The sequence below is a fragment of the Orcinus orca genome, chromosome 15 (genome assembly GCF_937001465.1).
Source record: "Orcinus orca chromosome 15, mOrcOrc1.1, whole genome shotgun sequence".
NCBI lineage: Eukaryota > Metazoa > Chordata > Mammalia > Artiodactyla > Delphinidae > Orcinus > Orcinus orca.
This window is the reverse complement of record NC_064573.1, coordinates 62,780,726-62,803,221: the sequence shown is the minus strand read 5'-3', so window position 1 is coordinate 62,803,221 and position 22,496 is coordinate 62,780,726.

The window sequence follows — 22,496 nt, the reverse complement described above, 5'->3', positions numbered from 1 at the left end:
ACCCCTGCTGTGGCCCCGCGCAACCTGCGCTCTCCTGGTTCCACTGGCCACCTTGGTGCCCGGCACACCAGGCAGGCTCCCGCCCCAAGGCCTTCACATGGGCTGTTCCTGTAGTCTGAAGGGGCCCTGTTCCCTACCCGCTTCCCCCGTGTCTGCCCAGATGCTGCTTTCTGGGTTCCCAGCTCAGGGCCTGGCGGCGAGGCGGCACCCAGTACCTGCTGGAAGAATCAGGAGGGAGTACCTCTAGCATGAACATGGTTCATGCTGGCCAAGAGGGCTGTCTGGCTTGGTTCCTGTGGCCAAGAGGGCTGTCTGGCTCCTTTTGCAGCTGACAGTTCTGACCCTGCTGGAGTTCAGGAGGAGAGGGGCCCCAGGAATTGGCCTCCGCCCCCTCCTGCATAGCTGGCTTCCTCAGTCTGGTAGCTCGGCACCTGTTGGTTGCCAGGCTGTGGAGGGGCCCTGGCCCAGGTTATTCCTGTCCTTGGGATGGAGCCCCAAAGCCCCATTGTGTGGGGTCCCTCTTCATCCTTCAGTGAAACGGTGAACCGTGGTTGGGATGTGGTTGGTGGTGAGCCAGGCCCGTGTGAAGGCCGCTGACCGCGTCTCCCGATGCAGGTTGCCCAGCCCAGCCACACTGTGGCCTCACGGAGCCCCAGACCCCACGGCACACCCTCACTCTGTGCCCCCAACCCTCCCCCCAGGATACCTGCTCCTGCTGCTCCTTGGTGACAGAAGAGGACTTGGTGCAGCGTAGTTTCCCAATAAACACACATAGTGAACTAGTATAGAGTTCACTTGTAAGACGTTTTCTGGCTTAGTTCAGCTTGAGAAGAGTTGAGTCCTTTCTGCTGAAATGATCACTGTTTTGTTTTTGTTTAGAGAATACCAAGGCAGAAAAATGGAGGAAGGTTCTTTAAAAAAAAAACAAACAACTTTGTAATAGAAAAATACAAATACATGCAAAAATAGAATGGTGACCCGCCCCCCATGATCCAGCCCCAACAGGTCCCAATTAACGCCCATCCTGTTTCACCCACCCACCTTGCCCCCACCCCTAGATTAATTAGAAGCAAACCGCAAAGATCATATCATGCCATCTGTACATATTTTAGTTTGTATCCAAAATGAGGCTTCAGAAGGAAAGGCGGAGGGAGAGATGAACAGCTAGAGCCCATGATCTGCTGGCCCGAGCGGAATGATCCCTGTCGTGCTGTCAGTCACCCGCTCCGCGTGGCTGTGCATGCCATTTGCATGCCATCCGAAGAAGGAGAGCCTGGCCCGAACAACTGCACAGGTGTCCCCACTGTCACTTTCTTCCTGTGCTGGTGAGGAGCACTGTCAGTAGCCTGCAAACTCTGAGGTGTTTTCCCTTTTTTCATTTCCTGTCGCTGTTTTGAAACGGAGAGGAAGAGAGGTACCTCCATCTGATAACCATTTATTTACTATCAGAGTTGGTGCCCATATTTATAAGAAAGTATAATAGTCAAAGTCATGAATATTGGTGATTTGAGAAATGCTAACATTCTAGTGGGATAGGAAGAAACATGCTCATTATGTACAAGTTGTTTTCTGCCACATCACTAAATGTGGATTATTACATGAGTGATGGAGAGAAATGTAGACCTCATATCTCTCTACATCTAAGAACTTAAGTGGAATGTCAGTTCTTGTTAAAAATTATGGTCCTGAATGGCAAAATGTGGCTCTGGATACGACATATTAATTTTTCTCTTTCAGCTTCTGATGCTCAAAATAAAACATGTCTCAGTCAACAAAACAGGTAAAAGTAAAGTAATAGAATAAAATCATGCAAATATGAATTATGAGAATGCTTGAGTGGCTAAATCAATATCTGACAAAGTAGATTTCAGAGCAAGGACTGTTACTGGAGATAGGGATATTTCTTACTGATAAGGGGGTCAAATCATCAAAAAGACATAATTATCCTATATATATATATGCACCTAGTATAGACCTTCAAAATACATGAAGCAAAAACTGAAACAACTAAAAGAATGAATAGATAAATGCACACTGTGGTTAGAGACGTCAGCATTTCCCTTTCAGTAAATGATAGAACAGGAGGCAGAAAACCATTCTAACGATACGGAATACCTGAGCTATGCTATCAAACAGCTTGAGTGACATACAGAGTGTTCTCTGAACAGAACAAAAATTAAATTAGAAATCAGTAACAGACATCTGGAAAAATCCCTAAATATTTGGCAATTTATACATTTTCAAATAACCCGTAAGTAAAGACGTCACAAAGTAAATTAGAAGTTATTTGAATGAATGGTGATGGAAAAAATAACAATAAAATTTGTGGGATGACACTAAAGCAGTGTTTAGAGGGAAATTTATAACTTAAAAGTCAAAACAATTTTGAAAATGAAAACGAAGTGTGTCATAAACCTAAATATAAAAGCTAAAACTATAAAACTTGAAGAAGACATGGAAGAAAATATTTGCCACATTGGGAGATTTCTTAGGATACAAAAAAATCATAAACCAGAAAAGAAAAGGAATTAATTGAACTTCAAAAATGTGACTTCTTTTAAAAGCATCCTTAAGGAAAGTATAAGTCAAAAACTATATATTTGACAAAGGGCATTTATGTAGAATATATAAAGAACTCATAAAAGTCAGAAGACAGAACTTCATTAAGAATTGGGCAAAAAAAGAATACAAAAACACTAATTCAAAAAGATATATGCACCCCTGTGTTCACAGAGGCATTATTTACAGTAGCAAAAATATGGAAAAAACCTAAGTGCCCATAAACGGATGAATGGATAAAGATGTATATATATACACACAATGAAATACTACTCAGCTATTAAAAGAGATGAGATCTTGCCATTTGCAGCAACATGGATGGATCTTGGTATTAACAGTATTATGCTAAGTGAAATAAGTCAGGTGGAGAAAGACAGATACCCTATGACTTCACTCATATGTGGAATATAAAAAACAAGCAAAACAAACAGATAAATGAACAAACCAAACCAAACAAAAACAAGCATGTAGATCCAAAGAACAAAGTCATGGTTACCAGAGGGGTAGGGTCAGGGGGCGGGCAAAATGGGTAAAGGGGATCAGCTGTATGTGATGAATGGAAGCTAAATTTTTGGTTATGAGCATAGTGCAGGATATTCAGAAGTAGAAATATAAAGTTGTATACATGAAACTTATATAATGTTATAACTTATATAATGTTATAAAACAATGTTACCTCAATTAAAAAATGAATCTTAAAAACAAAAGAATCCGGGAAAAGATTTGCACAGACATTTCACAGAAGATATACAAAGGGCCAATGAGTACATGAAAAGATGTTCATTATTTCTAGTTTTAAGGGTAATGCAAATTCAAGTCATAATGAGATACCACTGGACACCCATCAGAATGACCAAAATTTAAAAGACTGACAATACCCAGTATTGCCAAGGGTATGGAGCACTAGAACCCTCATACGTTCCTGGTGGGGATGTAAAATGGTACAAGTTTGGAGAAGTTGGGCAGTTTCTATTACTCTTAGATATTCATTTACTATTTTACAACACAGCAATTCCACTCCTAGATAATACACAATAGAAAATGTGTATCTGGGGCTTCCCTGGTGGCACAGTGGTTAAGAATCCGCTTGCCAATGCAGGGGACATGGGTTCGAGCCCTGGTCTGGGAAGATCCTACATGCCGCGGAGCAACTAAGCCCGTGCGCCACAACTACCGAGCCTGCGCTGTAGAGCCCCCGAGCCACAACTACTGAAGCCCGCGTGCCTAGAGCCGGTGTTCCTCAACAAGAGAAGCCACCGCAATGAGAAGCCCACACACCGCAACAGAGAGTAGCCCCTGCTCTCCGCAGCTAGAGAAAGCCCCCGCGCAGCAACAAAGACCCAACGCAGCCAAAAATAAATAATTATTTTTTTAAAAAATGTTAAAAAAAACAAACATGTATCCGTGCTAAGACTCATGTAGCAACGTTCACAACAGCTTTATTTAATAATAGCCAAAACCCAAAAGCATCTTAAATGTCCATCAACGTGTGATAAGCAAAAGTGGTATAGTCATGCAGTGGGACAATATCAGCAATAAAAAGGAAAACCCTGATGGTGATGGACAGATCTCACGGACGTTGTGCTGAATGAAGTCAGATCAAAAAAGTACGCACTGTTACTTCCCTGGTGGTCCAGTGGTTAAGACTCCATGCTTCCACTGCAGGGGGCACGGGTTAAATCCCTGGTGGGGCAATTAAGATCCCACATGCCGTGTGGCCGAGGGGGAAAAGAGTACGTACTGCGTGATTTTATTTCTATAAAACTCTAGAAGGGACGAATCTAGAGTCACAGAAAACAGGTCAGTGGTCCACTGGGGCCTGATGTGGGGGGCGAGGGGGTTGGCCAGGAGGAATCACACGGGAACTTTTCCTGTGATGGGAGTGTTCTGTCTTGATTGTGACAGTGGGCACTTACACAGGCACACACATTTGTCAAAACTCATTGAACTCACTTCAAACAAGTGTATTCTATTGTATGTAGCTGATACCTAAATAGAAAGGTTTTCAGAAATCCTCTCTGTGCGGTAAAAAATGGATGTGCAGTGTGCTTATTGTGTATTTTCTAAAATAACAGTTTATATCAGTGGAAAGAATGGAGAGCTGTTAAAGATGCAGAATGGTGCATGCAGGCTGCTACCATTTTTAAAGGATCTATTTACACATATGCCTATCACTCAATGCACATAACATCTCTGTAAAGACCCGTAGTTACCCCTGGCGATGGGAGATGGGTGGAGTGGGACAGAAACCAAAGCACCAGGTAGTGCAGCCCTAGACGTCAAGTCTGAAGACAGTGCTCTCAGTGATGGTGAGTCTCCCCTGGGGTGACCCGCCGAGCACAGCCCCAGGGGCAGTGGCTGTCCTGGCACTGCCACCAACGGGCTGTGCGGCCCTGGCCAGCCTCTATCACTCCCACCCCCACTTTCCTAAACACACTGAAGTCACAGCTGAAGTCCCATTCATTTGAAGATGAGGGTTAAACATAAGGATGTTCATATAAGCAGAGGCTGCCTGCCTCCAAAGCAAGATGTCACATTTGTCCCCTTACGTGGTCAGCTGCAATGCAGTAATTCTAGTATACTGGCGCCCAGTGTGATAACAGTTATCCAAGAAATGAAATTCTGATAACTTCAAAGAATTAAATTGTACTTATTTTAGTGAATGGGTTGTAAGGAAAAGCTCACCGATTTAGAACTGCATACATGCCTTTTTTTAAAATTCTGAACTCATTTTAAGTGATAGGTTCATAAAGTAGAAATCCATGTGACAGCAAAGATTTGTTATTAGTTCAAGTCCATGAACTTCTCTAGGATAATCCCTGCTTCAAGGGAAGAGGATGAATTTATCTAAAGGTCTGATTTTTATGAATTTTTAAAGTAAAATGTATTGAAGTACAATTTACGTACAATAAAATGCACTTTCTTTTAAGCGAACTGGTCAGCGTAACCACCATCAACATATACAACATTCCCGTCATCCGGGAAGTCTCCCTGTGCCCCCGTCTCCCTCAGTCTGCTCGTTCACAGATCCAGGAAACACTGGCCATGTTTCTGTCACTAGGGATCGGATTTCTCTTCTAGAGTCTCGTATAAGTGGAGTCGCTCGGTGTGCACTATTTCTCGTCTGGCACCTTCTGCTCAGCGCTGTAATATGCAGGTTTATCCACGGTGTTGGATCATCAGAAAGTTATGCCATTCGATTACTGAGTAGCTTTCTTCAAGTGATATTTTAAAATCATTACCTGTTTCCTCATTACCTGCTAATAACTCCTGGAAAAGTGATGACTGAGGGCGTCCAAGCTCCTGAGTAATAAAACCAGTGAGCAGGACAGTCATCTACCCGGTTGATCTGGGAATTACTTTTGGTTCCTCTTCCCATACCTTTTTCAAATCCAATAACCACCAAGTCCAGTCAATTTTAATCCCCTGATATCTCTCGAATAGATCTCTTCAGCCAGCATTTTAAGCAAATTATCATTTCTCACCTGCATTACTTCAGAAACCCATTTTTCTTTAGTTCTACCCTCCCCCCACCAATCCAATCTTTAAACCAGAATGATCTTACTGCAATGATCTTACTGAAAGGAGAATAACTGAAGTAGAAGATACATACATTCTGGGATTCTTCCATCATCCCAGACTGAAACTCTGTATCCTTTGAACAATCACTCCCCATTCCCCCTCTCCTGAACCCCTGGTAACCTGTGTTCTACTTTCTATCTCTATGAATTTGCCCATTTTAGGTACCTCATATAAGTGGACTCATACAATATTATGTCTGGCATATTTCAAGCATGTTTTCAAGGTTCATCCATGTCATAACATGTGTCAGAATTTCATTCCTTTTTATGGCTGAATAATACTCCATTGTATGTACATGCCACACTGTGTTAACCATTCATCTGTTGAAGGGCATTTGGGTTGTTTCCACCCTTTGGGTATTGTGAATATCACTGATATGAACATCAGTGTACAAACATCTATTAGAGTTCTTGCTTTCAGTTCTTTTGAGTATACACCTAGGAGTGGAATTGCTGGGTCATGTGTAGTCTTGAGTTTGACCTTTTGAGGAACTGCCTAACTGCCATAGCAGCTGAACCATCCTACATTCCGACCAGCAATGCACAAGCGTTCCGATTCCTCCAAAACCTCTGCTATATTGAACAACAATTTGGGACAATTTAAGCTCTCTGTGCCTCAGTTTCCTCATTTCTAAAATGTAGGTAATGATAGTATTATCATTTTTAGGGTGGTTGTGTAATTTAAATGAACAAGTATATGTAAATGACTTAGAAAGGGCCTGGCAACTATGAATGTTATAATAATAAGGGCCATTTGGTATCTACATTGTCACCATTACTGAAGATCAATATGTCTAAAATCTATAAACTTTGCAGTGTACACCCCCTCCCCCCAGGGTCTCTGTGGGCTCCTAGAGGCTGAAGTAGGAGGGCAGCAGAGTTGGACAGTGGCTGGAGGCAGGGGCGGAGTCGGATGGGCGCCTGAGATGTGCATGGACCTATGTGCACAGTGCACTGGTGGGAGGTGAGGGTGTCGTGGAAGGGGCCACGTAGCACAGAGGAGCAGCACAGTAACGCTTTATCTTATGGAACAGGAAGGGGAGGCTCACGGAGGCCGGAGAGGCCTCCAGTGCACACATCCTGTGATGCATCCCTAGGACTTGGGAGTGGTCTCCCCACTCCCACCCTTCTCTTTGCACACGTGCTTTAGGAAGCGCAGTGGGGTGTGTGGCTTCGTGCCAGGTGCTTGCAAAGAGCCTGCTGTAGTCACCTTAATGGTGAGACAAGCCCATGAAGACACTGCAGGGCCCCTGACTGCAACCTGAGCGTGGGGGTCCCGCAGCTGGATTTCCTCAGGATTGCCTTCAGCAATTCAGTGACCGTGGGCACAGGATGTGCACATTCTCTGAAGATCCCTTGAGTGAGAGACTTCCCTGGTGGTGCAGTGGTTAAGAGTCCACCTGCCTATGCAGGGGACATGGGTTCGAGCCCTGGTCCAGGAGGATCTCACATGCCGCGGAGCAGCTGAGCCCGTGCGCCACAACTACTGAGCCTGCGCTCTAGAGCCTCTGAGCCACAACTACTGAGGCCCGTGTGTCTAGAGCCCGTGCTCCACAATAAGAGAGGCGACCACAATGAGAAGCCCGTGCACCACAACGAAGAGTAGCCCCCGCTCGCCACAACTAGAGAAAGCCCACGCGCAGCAAAAAAGACCCAACGCAGCCAAAAATTAATTAATTAAAAAAAAAAAAGATCCCTTGAGCGAGAGCCTGGCCCAAAGTGAATGCTGTACGTTGCCAGGTGCCACCGCGCAATCGTCAATGCTGTCCCTACAGGCTTGTTCAAAGTGAAGATTTGTGGCCTGTTCCTATGATGTAGAAAGCCCTCAAATGTTATACTTCCAAGTCCATAGCTGTACAGATTTTCGCTTTTTTAAAACTGACACTTACAGGGACTTCCCTGGTGGTCCAGTGGCTAAGACTCCTTGCTCCCAATTCAGGGGGCCTGGGTTCAATCCCTGGTCAGGGAACTAGATCCCACATGCCGCAACTAAGACCTGGCACAGCCAAATAAATGAATAAATATTTTTTTAAAAAATAAATTGACATTTACAGTTCACTAAACCTATTGTGGTCATCATTTTATGATGTACGTAAATCAGATCACTGTGCTGTGCACCTTAAACTTATATAGTGCTGTGTATCAATTATATCTCAATAAGACTGGAAGAAAAATACATAAAACGAAATTGGCATTTACAAGGTGAAAATATGTGTGTTGCGTTGTGGAGGTGTGATGCGTACTTTTGCTGCTCTTCATTCCTAATGCGTCTGCTGTCCTTTCCAGCTCCACTGAGGCCATGGGCCATGCAGGCTTCACCCTGCCGGGCACACAGGAAGTCTGCCAGGAAAGGCTCTGCCCTCGCCCTTGTGGGAGCGGGCGGGTCACTTCCTGGTTCTTTCCTATTATTATTGTTTGTTAAGTTTGAATGGTACCAATGACTGGGCATTAAGGTAGCTTTTCCAAAACCTCCTTTTTAATCGTTAAAGGTTTATTACAACAATATTTGAAAAAAACGGAAGAAGAACATGTCACTCATATTCCCTCCATCCTACCACAATAGTTGCTTTCATTCCCCCAGATTTTCTTCTAGTCTTTTCTCATGCTAATGCATATTTACCTTGTTGTAATCATTATATTTGGACAATTTAGGGTCTTTCTGCTCAGCTCATAAATTTTTTTCCATGTCACATTATTTTTAATAGCCATATGATAATCTGTTAGGTTAATATAATTTATTTAGACATTCCTCTGTAATTAACAATTAATTTTCCCTAATTTTTCACCATCGTGAATTTTATTTTATTTAGCTATTCTTGGTTATGTGCAGTTTGTAAAAAATATAGGTTTAGGTTTAAATGTATAATTAAAATTAACCCCCAAGTCAATCACATTCAAATCACTGAAATGAGTCTACTGTTTTATATATTGAAAATCCTTTCTTTTTTCTTTTTTCTAACATCTTTATTGGAGTATAATTGCTTTACAATGGTGTGTTAGTTTCTGCTTTATAACAAAGTGAATCAGTTATACATATACATATGTTCCCATATCTCTTCCCTCTTGCGTCTCCCTCCCTCCCACCCTCCCTATCCCACCCCTCTAGGTGGTCACAAAGCACCGAGCTGATATCCCTGTGCTATGCGGCTGCTTCCTACTAGCTATCTATTTTACGTTTGGTAATGTATATATGTCCATGCCACTCTCTCGCTTTGTCACAGCTTACCCTTCCCCCTCCCCATATCCTCAAGTCCATTCTCTAGTAGGTCTGTGTCTTTATTCCTGTCTTACCCCTAGGTTCTTCATGACATTCTTTTTTTCTTAAATTCCATATATATGTGTTAGCATACGGTATTTGTCTTTCTCTTTCTGACTTACTTCACTCTGTATGACAGACTCCAGGTCCATCCACCTCATTACAAATAGCTCAATTTCGTTTCTTTTTATGGCTGAGTAATATTCCATTGTATATATGTGCCACTTCTTCTTTATCCATTTATCCAATGATGGACACTTAGGTTGTTTCCATCTCCGGGCTATTGTAAATAGAGCTGCAATGAACATTTTGGTACATGACTCTTTTTGAGTTATGGTTTTCTCAGGGTATATGCCCAGTAGTGGGATTGCTGGGTCATATGGTAGTTCTATTTGTAGTTTTTTAAGGAACCTCCATACTGTTCTCCATAGTGGCTGTACCAATTCACATTCCCACCAGCAGTGCAAGAATGTTCCCTTTTCTCCACACCCTCTCCAGCATTTATTGTTTCTAGATTTTGATGATGGCCATTCTGACTGGTGTGAGATGATATCTCATTGTAGTTTTGATTTGTATTTCTCTAATGATTAATGATGTTGAGCATTCTTTCATGTGTTTGTTGGCAGTCTGTATATCTTTAGAGACATGTCTATTTAGGTTTTCTGCCCATTTTTGGATTGGGTTGTTTGTTTTTTTGTTATTGAGCTGCATGAGCTGCTTATAAATTTTGGAGATTAATCCTTTGTCAGTTGCTTCATTTGCAAATATTTTCAAAAATCCTCTTTCATAATTTATCCTCTGAGCTTCTCCAGGTGGGTCAGGCCTAGAGTTTTAGACCAGGTGTTGCCACACTCCTTTGTCCCTCATACCCGGCTTCTGGGGAGGGCTGCCAGCAAGAACCCTGGCAGCAGCATTTTGGAGCCACAAGCCCCGTAGGTGAGGGCCACGAACAGGGCTGGACACGTGGCTCTCTGGGGTGGCATCCTCCTGAGGCAGGTTGAGCGTAGGTGCTTGGCTGGACTGTCCTGGGATGGACCGTGTCAAGGTCAAGTAATTGGCAGCAGGTTGGGGTAACCATGTTGCACGCACTCTGCCGCCCTAAGCAGCTGGCAACCTGGATGAAATATATGAATTAACTATCTTCAGACATCGAACAACAGGCAGCACAGAGCTGGGGTCCTGGAGAAAAGGGATCCCTGAGCATTTGGGGATTACTGAGCTCTGTGTGTGTGTGTGTGTGTGTGTGTGTGTGTGTGAGAGACCCCACAGAGCCAGGCCAAGAACAGCTGCCAGGGAGCTGCCAGGGGGCAGATCCCAGGAGCTCAGCTGCAGTGGGTGGCTCTCGCTGACCCCCAGGCATGCTGGAGAGACCCCTGAAGGACCCCCTTAGGTCGCAGTGGGGAAAACGAGCACTAGAGTGAGGGTACATTCGACCCCCCTGCCCCCAGCAAAGCTTAGAAGCAAGTGTAGAAAGGATCACGCTAGCCTGCAAGTCACTTAAATGCCTGCCTAAAGAGAGGAAAGGATAACAATGGAGCAAGATCCCACGTGGGCCCTGATGTGAAAATCCTCAACAAAATGCATCAAGTCTATTCAGCCGTGGATAAGAAGGATAATACATCACGGGCAATAGAGTTTATCCCAGGAATAGAGGGGTGTTTGCACATCTGACAGTCGATCAAATGGCTTTCCTCAAGAAGGAGATGTTATGATCATCTCAATAGATCCAGAGAGCTATATACTAGCAAAGAACCGTTGGAAATTGAAATTTTAAACATTTGCATTTACAATAGAACCAAAAACCATGAAATACCTAGGAATAATTCCTACAAAATACATGCAATGACTTTTTGCTGAAAGCTCCAAAACACCAATGAAAGAAAGAAAAGTATTCCTAAATAAACGGAGATAGATATTGTGTCTGTGGATTGAAATAGTCAATACAGTAAGTCCCCTATATACGAACCTTCAAGTTGCAAACTTTCAAAGACGCAAACGTGCGTTCCATCAGCGTCAGGCGTGAGTGAAATTGCGGCTTGCCCTCTGTCTCCTGCTGACGGATCCTGCAGCTCTACCATCTCCCACCTCCTCTCCCTCCTCCAATCAGTAACACTTCTTGCCTGTTCACTCAATGCCAGCCCCTGTATACCAGCTGTTGTACTGTATTACTGTACTTTTCAAAGGACTGTACTATAAGATTAAAAATGTTTTATTTATTTTTTGTTTGTTTTTATGTATTATTTGTGTGAAAAGTATTATAAACCTATTACAGTACAGTACTATATAGCCAGTTGTGTTAGTTGGGGTATGTAGACTAACTCTGTGGGACTTACGAACAATTTGAACTTACGAACGCACTCTCGGAACAGAACTCATTCGTATGTAGGGGACTTACTGTATTGTTGAAATGTCAGTTCTCCCGAAATTGATGTAGAGATTAAACTCAGTCCCAATCAAAATCCCAGCAAGCCTTTTTGTAGAAATTAACAAGCTGATTCTAAAGTTCCCATGGTGGAATATTACTCAGCCATAAAAAGGAACAAAATTGGGTCATTTGTAGAGATGTGGATGGATCTAGAGACTGTCATACAGAGTGGAGTAAGTCAGAAAGAGAAAAACAAATATCGTATACTGACGCATATATGTGGAACCTAGAAAAATGGTACAGATGAAGCGGTTTGCAGGGCAGAAATAGAGACGCAAATGTAGAGAACAAACGTATGGACACCAAGGGGGGAAAGCGGCGGTGGGTGTGGGGTGTGTGTGTGATGAATTGGGTGATTGGGATGGACATATATACACTAATACATATAAAATGGATAACTAATAAGAACCTTCTGTATAATAAAATAAATAAAATAAAATAAAGTTCCCACAGAAAGGCAAAGGTGCTGGAATCCACAAGACTTCAGAGAAGAATGTGGCCTAAGGACACACACCATCCGCAGAGTTCCAAGACTGACTGCAAAGTTGCAGCCACCAAGACAGGCTGGTGTTGGAGGAGGATGAACGCGTGGCCCGATGGGACAGAGCAGAGCCAGAAACAGCCCCACACGGTGTGCGCCATCGATTGTGACCCTGTGAAGCTGCTTTAGCGGATTGTTTGGGGTTGGAAGCCCTTGTAGGATATCTAAGGGCCGGTCAGAGGATAGAGGGTAGGAAACTCCGGAGGGTGCTTGGGCACCCAAGACACAGTTTTTGGCGTTACTGAGTTCCAGGTGGAAGCGGAGGCATGGGGGGCTGTGATCTGCTGGGGTGGGGGGCAGATGGAGGAGGCCAGGTGGCGTTCTGGGTCTTGAGAGGGATCGGAGGCAGACACAGATGTTTACTCGATGGGGAGTAGCCTCCCAAACGCTCAAGTGGGGCCAGGTTGGAAAGGGGTCCCAGGAGCCCATTTGGGTCCTGGTGACTGAGAGGGAAAAAGGTGGAGGGAGGGGAGCCCAGGCCAAACCGTGGAGACAACGCCGTCACCTTCCCCTCCACACGGAAGGGACTTCATCACATCAGCAGCCAGGATGTTTCCCTCTAGTGGCTTTTTTGAAAAACCCCATGTTTGGAGTGATTCCTACATGCCCAGCGCTACCCTGAACGCTTCCTAAGTGTTGCATCTCTTCCCCTCACACTCTCTCAAGTAGGGTCTGTGGTCCCCATTTCGCTGACGGGGTAACTGAGGAACAAGACAAAGCCTAGGTTTGAATTTGAAAGGAAGAAAGACTTGATTCTAAAATGTTGAGCCATATTTATTTGAATGACTTACTCTGTGACCCGAAAGAAACTCAGAGTTATTTCCAAGTTATTTTGAACAGCGGTAACCTCTTTAAAATCTGTTCATGCAGGGCCTTCAAATGTGTGCTAAGGGCCAGCACTGGGGGTTTTTTGCTGACGAAGAGACTGGCTCCCCATTTCAAAGTCAACCTGGTATTTTTGGTCTTCTGTACCTTTTGTAACTTCCTCTGAATAAGAGGAAATATGGTTGCCAGTTGTGTTTAATTTATTTTAAACAAATCAAAGCACCGATTTCTGCTTCCTGCCTGTGTAATACTTGAGCTGCAGGCGGCTTCAAAGGGCAGAATAACTGTTCTTGAGTGATTGTGTGTCTGTTGTGTTATATCATAAACAGTTCAAAGCTCTGCATTGTACAGGATCAAGGGCCGCAGCTTCGAGATACCGTTTTCTGGGTGAGTGGGGTCGGAGAGCTCTGCGTGATCTTTTGATTGGCCCTGTGCTACTTAATAGATTAAATTTAGATTTTGCTAGAATATATATTTATGTAAAGACTCGGAGTTTGTTTTTCCTGTTTTCTCTAGCACTGCTCAACGTTCTCTGAGACCTTTATCGCAAACGGCAGGTTGTTGCAAAGGGCAGTGGAAAGAAAAGTAAACACTTATTCATCACTTGGTTTTCTTGCAGGTTCATGGGGTTTAGGAAACTCCACCTAGATTAACTGTTTGTTTCGGACAGGCCTCTCCCCAGAGCTGCGTTCCTGGGGCGACGGGCACGGGGGCTTCAGAATCCAGAGTTCCCAGGGCCACACAGGGCAGATGCCGGCACGCAGGTTGTTACAACAAAGATGTTATGGCACCTAGATTCCCGAAGCAAGTTCACTTTTTTAAAAACAGTTCCCTGAGGCTCTGCTGGGGCCGCTCAGCCTCCAGTCCAGCTTCTGCTGCCCTGTGCCCCCACCCCACCCCCCGCTAGCCATGACAGCATCCGTGCTTTCTGCTGCTGGTTGGTAGGATGTGCCAGGGACAGAGGGAGGTTTGTACCCGCACAACCACCGCGCTGCCTGTGGAACCCGTGGGAGAAGCCCTCTCTCCTGCTGGACACGTGGGAAGAGCACATGTGAGAGCCTTGGGGGCCACTTGGGGAGTCAGGGCCTGGGGTGCAGGATGTGGCACGGGGAGGAGCCCCGCATCCTGGTCTGGGGGGGGTCTCCTGCCACCAGTCCCCGGTGTGCAGAATCAGCAGGCACGCATGGCACCCGCCACTCGGGATTGAGCTGGGGAGAGGCCAAGAGGCCCCAGAGCAAAGGCTGCAGCTCCCGTGCCCTTGTCATGTGGTGACAGGACCTGGTGGACAGGCCTACAGGAAGCGGCTGGTGCTGGGCATTCCAGTCAGCTACCCATCTTTCCCTGTGGCTATGAGAGCTCCAGTTCCCTGTTTTCACTTCTTGGGAACTGCTGATAAGAAAGGAACAGAATAAATCAAATGCAAAGTTACATGTTTCCTGGCTGAGGAAGCAAAAATCTAAGTATGACCTTGGAAGTGCTCCTGGACACCCTTTTTGTAATATTTTTCCCCACGTTGGCTTTTTCTTCTTGTTTTTTTTTTATTGTGGTAAAATTTATATAACATAAAATCGACAATTCCCACCACTTCTAAGCGTACAGCGCAGCAGCACTGAGCACATTCACACATTGTGCAGCTGCATCTCCCACACTTTTCCATCTTCCCCCCCAGCAACGCTGCCCCCTACCCACCAACCCCCGCCCCCATGCTCCCTCCCGTTACCTAGGAAGTGGGCTCCAGCGGGGCCCTGCCTCCCAGGCGCCATCTCAGGCAACATGTTCAGATGCAGGGTGGGTCCCTGGTGACCCGGCTGAATTCCTCCTGCTGCGGGAGGACCAGGAGGCTTGGGCAGCCCTAGGTGAAGCTCTAAGGACAGCTGTCCCCCTTCCAAGGAGGGGGGTCTGTCGGACGCCAGTCTTCTTTGTAGTACTCATGGGTGGCATGGGTGAAGCGCCTGGGTGCCAGGCACTGGCCTAAAGTCTGCTGGCTGCACGCAGCTCTCATCCTTCGGGGCCTTTGTCTCACAGGAGGGGCAGGGAGAGCCGATTAACCTGCACCCTTGACTGGGGCAGGGGTGGGGGGGCTCTCCCAGGCTTTGTCCCAGTCCCCATGAGGACCCATGAGGGGCATAGATATTTCATTCCCATTTGGCAGGTGAGAAAACAGGCACAGAGAAGCTAAATCAAGGGTGTGTTTCTGAATCCCGACCAGAAGGGTCCGAGTGGAGATGCTGCTGCATTTGGCGATGGGTGTGGTCTGGGGTTCAGAGCCCCTGCGGCAGGTGTGCTCGGAGGAGGCAGGAGGGGCGGAGGGCTGGCTGCCCTGTGCCTGGGATGGTACCCGAGTGTCCGAGCCTTTGTCACCCGGCGTCGTTACGGGACGGGGCGGGGGGGGGGGGGGGCGTCTGTGTGCGCACGTGCGAGAGGCCCAGCATGTGTGCCGAGCGTGGCTTTCCTTCCTGGGGACAGCGGCTGGCTTGTGCCATTTCTGGGTTAATTTTCTAGGGCAAAGGTCCATTGCGGGTCTACATGGACATGAACCAGTTCTCGTGTATTTGGGGGCAGCTGCTCTCCGAGTGACAACGCCAGGCCCGGGCTCGGGGCCAGGCTGCACGTGCATGGCCGCTGACCCTTGGCCCTGCAGCCTCTCGTTTGTCCACACTGCTTCCTCTGCAGCTGATGTCACTGTGGCTTCATACTTTGCCCAGGCCGATCCCTGGGGAGGGGTGGGGAGGGACACCGCAGACCAGACACCAACCACCTGACCCCCAGCTCCGGAGCTCAGAGTGGCTGCTGCATCATTACATGAAAAAACTGAAAGGAGATTTCACGACCCCTGCAAATTACATGAAACTCCGACATCAGGGTCTGTAACAAAGCCATGCTGGGACACAGTCACACACGGCTGTCCTCTCGCCACACCTGTGGTCTGCAGAGCTGGAAACGCTTCCTGTCTGGCCCTTCCCAATCCAGGCAGAGAGGCCTCCTGCCCGCGGTGACAGAGATTGGGGCCAGTGGTAGCGTCTCACATGGTCAGCTCTCTGGGCCATGGAGGACACTTCCTCAGAAAGTGGACTCATAGGGAGGGGCCGGAGCAGAGGGGACTTCTGCCCCCCTCAGCCTTTGGGTGAAAAGTGAGGATGAGGATGGGGTGGGTTTGCACAGACCCTCTGCCCCCTCACTGTATGTCTTTAAAAAATTGTGGTACATTACTCAACATAAAATTTATCACCTTAATCATTTTTTCCCTCTGACAGATGTTTACTGAGTGCCTTTCATGTGACATAGAGATTTCACAGTCAACCATAAAATAATTATTAAATGTTTACTCTTAAAGTCAGGGGTAAAGTCTGGGGTCTGCTAGTCTACAACTTTGAAAACCGGGAAACTCATTTTTTTCAAGCTCAGAATGTCTGAAATTTTACATGTAATAAAACATCATGATGCAAATTTATTAATTTACAGGGAGCCCAGGTCAGTTGTAGAATTATCTCCTCAGTAGACAAGAAAGTCAGATTATTATCAGAAGTTGCAATGGTTGCTTAATGCATCAAAACTGTACAGGATCCAGCCAGAAATCCAAAGCCGCAGCTCCTCTGGCCCTCTGCCTGGACACTAGTCCATTAAAATATCCTTTCTTCAAAAATGTTCCACACATTTGAGCACCATGGTTCCCAGGGGCCGCTGCTGGCAGCAGAGCTGGCTGTACTGCTCAGAGACATCTGTTTGCCATCACTCTGCTTTTCGTTATTTAGTTTTCGGCTTTTGTTCATGTGTTTGTTTCAATTTTTTTATTGTGGTAAAATACACATAACGTTAAAGTTACTGTTTTAGCTATTTTTAAGTGCACAGCTCAGTGGCATCAAGTACATTCACATTGTTGTGCAGCCATCACCACCATCATCTCCAGAACTTTTTCATTTTCCCAAACTGACACTCTGTCCCCGTCAAACACTGACTCCCCCTCCCCCTCCCCCAGCCCCTGGCCCCCACCATCTACTTTCTGTCTCTATGAATAGGATGACTCCAGGGACCTCATATAAGTGGAATCACACAATATTTGTCTTTTGGGTCTGGTTTATTTCACTGAGCATTGTGTCCTCAAGGATCATCTGTGTTGTAGCCGGTGCCAGGATCTCCTTCCTCTTTCAGGCTGAGTAATATTCCACTGTGTGTTTATTTTGCTTGTTATGTTGGTACATTTTGCTTCATTATTCATCCATAGATGGACCCTTGGGTTGCTTCCACCTCTTAGCTATTGTGAATAATGCTGCTATGAACATGGGTTCATAGGACCCTGCTTTCAGTTATTTGGGGTTATACTCAGAAGTGGAACTGTTGGCTCATATGATAATTCTATTTTTAATTTTTGAGGAACTGCCATACTGTTTTCCATAGCAGCTGCACCATTTTTCATTCCCACCAGCAGCGCACAGGGTTCCAATTTCTCCACATCCCAGCCAGCACTTGTTATTTTCTGTTGTTGTTTTTTTTAATAGTAGCCATCTTAATAGGCTTGTGGTGGTTTTAGTTTTGTTTTTAAATAAGGCATCATTTGCATCCAGTGAAATCACTAGAGGAGTTCTGACAGGTAACCACTGTCCAGAGAGAACACTTCCAGCTCTGGAAAGTTCCGCTTTCCGGAAAGTGACCTTTTCCGTCAGTCCCTCCCACCGGCCACACTTCGGCGTCACTAGGGGAGAGGAGGCCCCTCCTTGATCTCCAAGTGGCTGGTCCCACTTGGCAGGACCGAGTCGGCCTCCTTGTGCCCGACGGGGCCAGGCCCTCTCCCCACCTGGAACGAGGTGCCATCAGGAGTGTGGAGAGATGCTGTTTGCAGCAGAGTTTCTCTGTTTGCTTTTGGAGGACAAGGTACAGGATGCCCCGTCCTTGCTGGATGACAGGGGAGTGATGTCAGCCCAGGTGCTTCCGGGGCAGGGTGGGGGAAGGTTCCCAAAGTGAGGGCCGCAGCCTTGAGCCAAAAACACTTTCCCTGAATGTGCTCAACATGGAAAACAGTGCAGTCGGCTTAATGGGCAGTAGGTTCCTGAAAAGCTGTGTCCAGCCCGGTGCCCGGGTGGCTGGGTCTGCTCACCTTCTCCGAGGATTTGCTGAGTGACAGTGCACGAGTCTCTCTTTCAGAGCCTCGCTTTTTCATTTATCTGTAATTATTTCTGCCAGGCACTTGGGAGACAGAACCCAATGGGCCAGGTGGTGAGAGCACCTTGGGTGGGGGATGACACATCATGTCAATATTGACGGAAGGGGGGGGCGCATCCAGATGGGAGAATGTCCCTCTGAGGAAGTCACACCTAAAGGATGGGCAGGATTTATCTGTGACACACGCCGATGGCAGCTGAGTCTCAGGGGCTCAGGATGCACCACATCCAAGGCGATGCGTGTGCAAGGGCTGGGTAGGTGGCCACTCTGCACCGTGGGACAGCACGGAGACAGCATGGGGTGGTGCGTCAGCCCTGTGCTGGCTGCTCCCAGGGTCAGGGTGCAGGGGGAGCTCCTGGGGGCCAGAACTGTCCTTCTAAGCCTCAGCTGCTTCTAGGGCCTTCAATGGCTGGGGCGGGAAGAGACCAAAGTTTCCACTTCAGTTCTCTTCCCTAAAATTAGCTTTTCTAACACTGGCTTTGATGATTTTGCTGGTGTTTTGGCTCCTTTTCTCGGAAGATGTTGGGTCAGGGTCAGGTCTAGCCCCCAGGAGGGCCAGGGTTATGGTCTGTGTGGTGCCAGGTCCTGAGTGGTAGGTCCCTCTCGCTGGCCATCTGCTGCCCCTGTCACCCGGCACTCACAGCATCCGTGTCTCATGTCCCCGTGTCTCCACGTGGTGGCTGGCTGCCACGCTGCCTCCTCGGAGACCTCAGTGTGCGGCGGGTCAGTGAATTGACATTCGGGGAAGACACGAAAACAGGGCAGGAGGCAGAGGACAAACCAGCTGGGCTGTAAACTCGGGGTCTCTGCCTTTTTTTCTTCTCTTTTTTTTTTTTGTGGTACGCGGGCCTCTCACTGTTGTGGCCTCTCCCGTTGCGGAGCACAGGCTCCGGACGCGCAGGCTCAGCGGCCATGGCTCACAGGCCCAGGCGCTCCGTGGCATGTGGGATCTTCCCGGACCAGGGCACGAACCCGTGTCCCCTGCATCAGCAGGCGGACTCTCAACCACTGCGCCACCAGGGAAGCCCCTCTTTTCTTTTCTTTTAATTGTGGGAAATGTACATGGTGCGAGTGTGTCATCTGAACCATGTCTAAGTGTCCAGCTCAGGAGTGCAGGTTGTGTAGCCAGCCTTCGGAGCCTGCTTCATCCTGCATGAACTTGGGCAGCTTTTAAAAGATAAAATCAACAGAGCGATGCTCTTTTCAAAAATGAGCTCCCACCATTGCCCCTCCCCGGCCACCTCCTGCCCCTCACAGGCCCCGCCCGGGGCTGCATGTCAGCCTGGGGCTCCAGGGACCCACACTCATACTGTGGTTTTCTAATCATTATTTATATGAAGTAGATCAGAGCAAAAAGAAGAAAAACAGAAGACAAAAAGCTTATCTCAGAAACATAGTGTGTCCCCCATCCAGCTTAAGAAGTAAAATACTACAAACATAGGCAGCATCCCAGAGCCCCCCCAGAGTGATCAGATGTGACCTGAATTTGGTGTCACTGTCCTGTGTGTGTTTGTGCTGCTGGTTCCTGGGCTCACACCCCTCCGTGGTACGTACCCCTGGGTGTAGACCATGTGTCTGTCTCTACCCGCGCCTGCACCTACGTCTGCACCTGCTTCTCCCTCTGCAGCACCCCCTTCCCCACAGTGAGTTAGCCCCTCGTGTTCAGGGTGGGGCCGCTGGACGCTCAGCTCCTGGGGCACGTGCTGGGGGCCTGGTCCTCTCACAGCACAACAGGGTTGAAAACAAGACAACACAGCCCACACCACCAGACTGAGATCTGACTTCATCACACCCTTGGCTCTCCCAGAAATGGGATCTTAAGCCAGCCACTCAGGGATCCCCTGATGAGCACTGGTGAGGTCATCTGGCTGAGAGACCCCCGCCCTCCCCTAAAGCAAAGTGACCCGGAAACAGCCAACCTGCTCCTGACCGAGTATAACTTCCTTGTCTTGCTGCCTTCTGCCTATAAAAGTCTTGCCTTGTGTGCAGCCCCTCAGAGCTCCTGTCTGCTAGGTGGGATGCTGCATGATTCATGAATCATTGAATAAAACCAATTAGATCTTTAAATTGTACTCATTTGAATTTTGTCTGTTGACAACAGGAATGCCAGCCCTGGGCTGGGGTGCCACGTCTGTTCACTCTTTTCCCTACGGACGGGCCGACAGAAGATTCCAGTTGTCTGCCTGTCTAGGGAAGCAACTCAGTCCTCTGGGGCAGGCAACAGGTTCCCGAGGGTACAGGGTACGTCTGCATTAAAACACGACTTGCCCAGCCCAGCCAGGGCTGCTCCAGGTCACCTCCCACCAGGAGGCGTGAGAGCTGCCTTTTCCTGTATTTATTGGCCATTCCGTTTCCAGCCTGTGAATTGCCAGTTCACATTTCCCCTTTTTTCTGTTGGATTGTGGTCTTTTTCTTATTCGTCTGCAAGGGTTCTTTGGCTGGCCTGGGTCCTGTGCTTTGCTGGCTCTGTCCCCTGCAGATATTTTCTCAGGCTGTGGCGCATCTCTTCACTACTTTTTAGTGTCTTTTAATATATAGACCTTTTAAAGTTGAGTGTAGACTTCTTTATCAACTTGCTTTGCGCTTTCAGTGTTTTAGTTAAGTATTTTTTTTCTGCCCAAAGTTATAAAGATAGCCGTCCGGGTTTTCTTCTGCAGGGGGTCAGGTTTTGCATTAGGTGTTTTGGGGTAAGTTGTGAGGTGGAGATTCAGTTCTGTTTTTCCCCACGTGGGTAGCCCACTGTCTCAGGACGTCAACCAAAGTCCCTTCTCCCCCTGCGGACGGCAGTGCCCGGTGGCCCTCCGCCACGTTCTAGGCGTCCTCGGCACTGGCCCTAGACTCCATTCACCATTGGACCACTTGTCCATCCTGTGCTGGGGTGGCTCCCAGTGATTTCAGCTTCTGGGTCCATCGTTACATCCGGTGGGGACCTCCCACCTTGCTCTTTAGAACAGGCTGGGCGCTTCTTGGCAGTCTGCTCTCTCACTGCACATTTTGGGATCAGCCTATGAAGTCCCACGGAAAATCCTATCGAGGTTTTGATGGCAGTTGTTTTGAACTTAGAGAGAAATTTGTGCAGAACAAACATGATTGTAATATTGAGCCTTGCTATTTTTTAATGTTATTAGGCTGTTTATGTTTTCAGTAAAATTTTATTTTATTTGTAAAGGCCTTATGTAGTGTTTTTAAGATTTATCCTTAAGTACCTTTAAAATGGGTTGCTATGGTAAAGGATTTTTTTTTTAAACTACATTTTCTTTTTTTCAAGTTAGTTTTACTTTTTAAATTAATTAATTAATTGCAGAATAGTTGATTTACAGTGTTGTGTTAATTACTGCTATACAGCAAAGTGATTCTGTTATACATATATATATATATGTGCATTCTTTTTTAAAATATTATTTTCCTGTATGGTTTGTCACAGGATACTGAATATAGTTCCCTGTGCTGTACAGTAGGACCTTGTTCTTTATCCATTCTCTCTATAAAAGCTCACATCTGCTAACCCCAACCTCCCACTCCATCCTCCCCCAGCTCCCTCCCCCTTGGCAACCTTCAGTCTGTTCTCTATGTCTGTGATTCTATAAAACTACATTTTCTAATAATTTGTGCTGGTCAGTATGAATGCAATTGAATTTTGAACATTGATCTTGGGAAATTTTTCACTCCCTTTGACAATCAACCAGCCATCACCTGCCACACGAGTATACCCCTATCTGTCCCTTTCTAACTCTCACACCCTGTAGCGGACCTTTGACATGGCCTAGGATCATCACTGCCAGGTTGAAAAGTAGGGGGTGATGGCAGGTGTGATACAGCAGACATTTTTAAAGAATAAGAGAGTGCGACCCATGAGTTTTCTTTTTTTTTTTTGCGGTACGCAGGCCTCTCACTGTTGTGGCCTCTCCCGTTGCGGAGCACAGGCTCCGGACGCGCAGGCTCAGCGGCCATGGCTCACAGGCCCAGCCGCTCCACGGCATGTGGGATCCTCCCAGACCGGGGCACAAACCCGTGTCCCCTGCATCGGCAGGCGGACTCTCAACCACTGCATCACCAGGGAAACCCGCGACCCATGACTATATGCTAATACATTTGAACATCTCATTAAAATGGATAATTTCCCAGGAAAATTAATGTTCATAACCTCGTTCT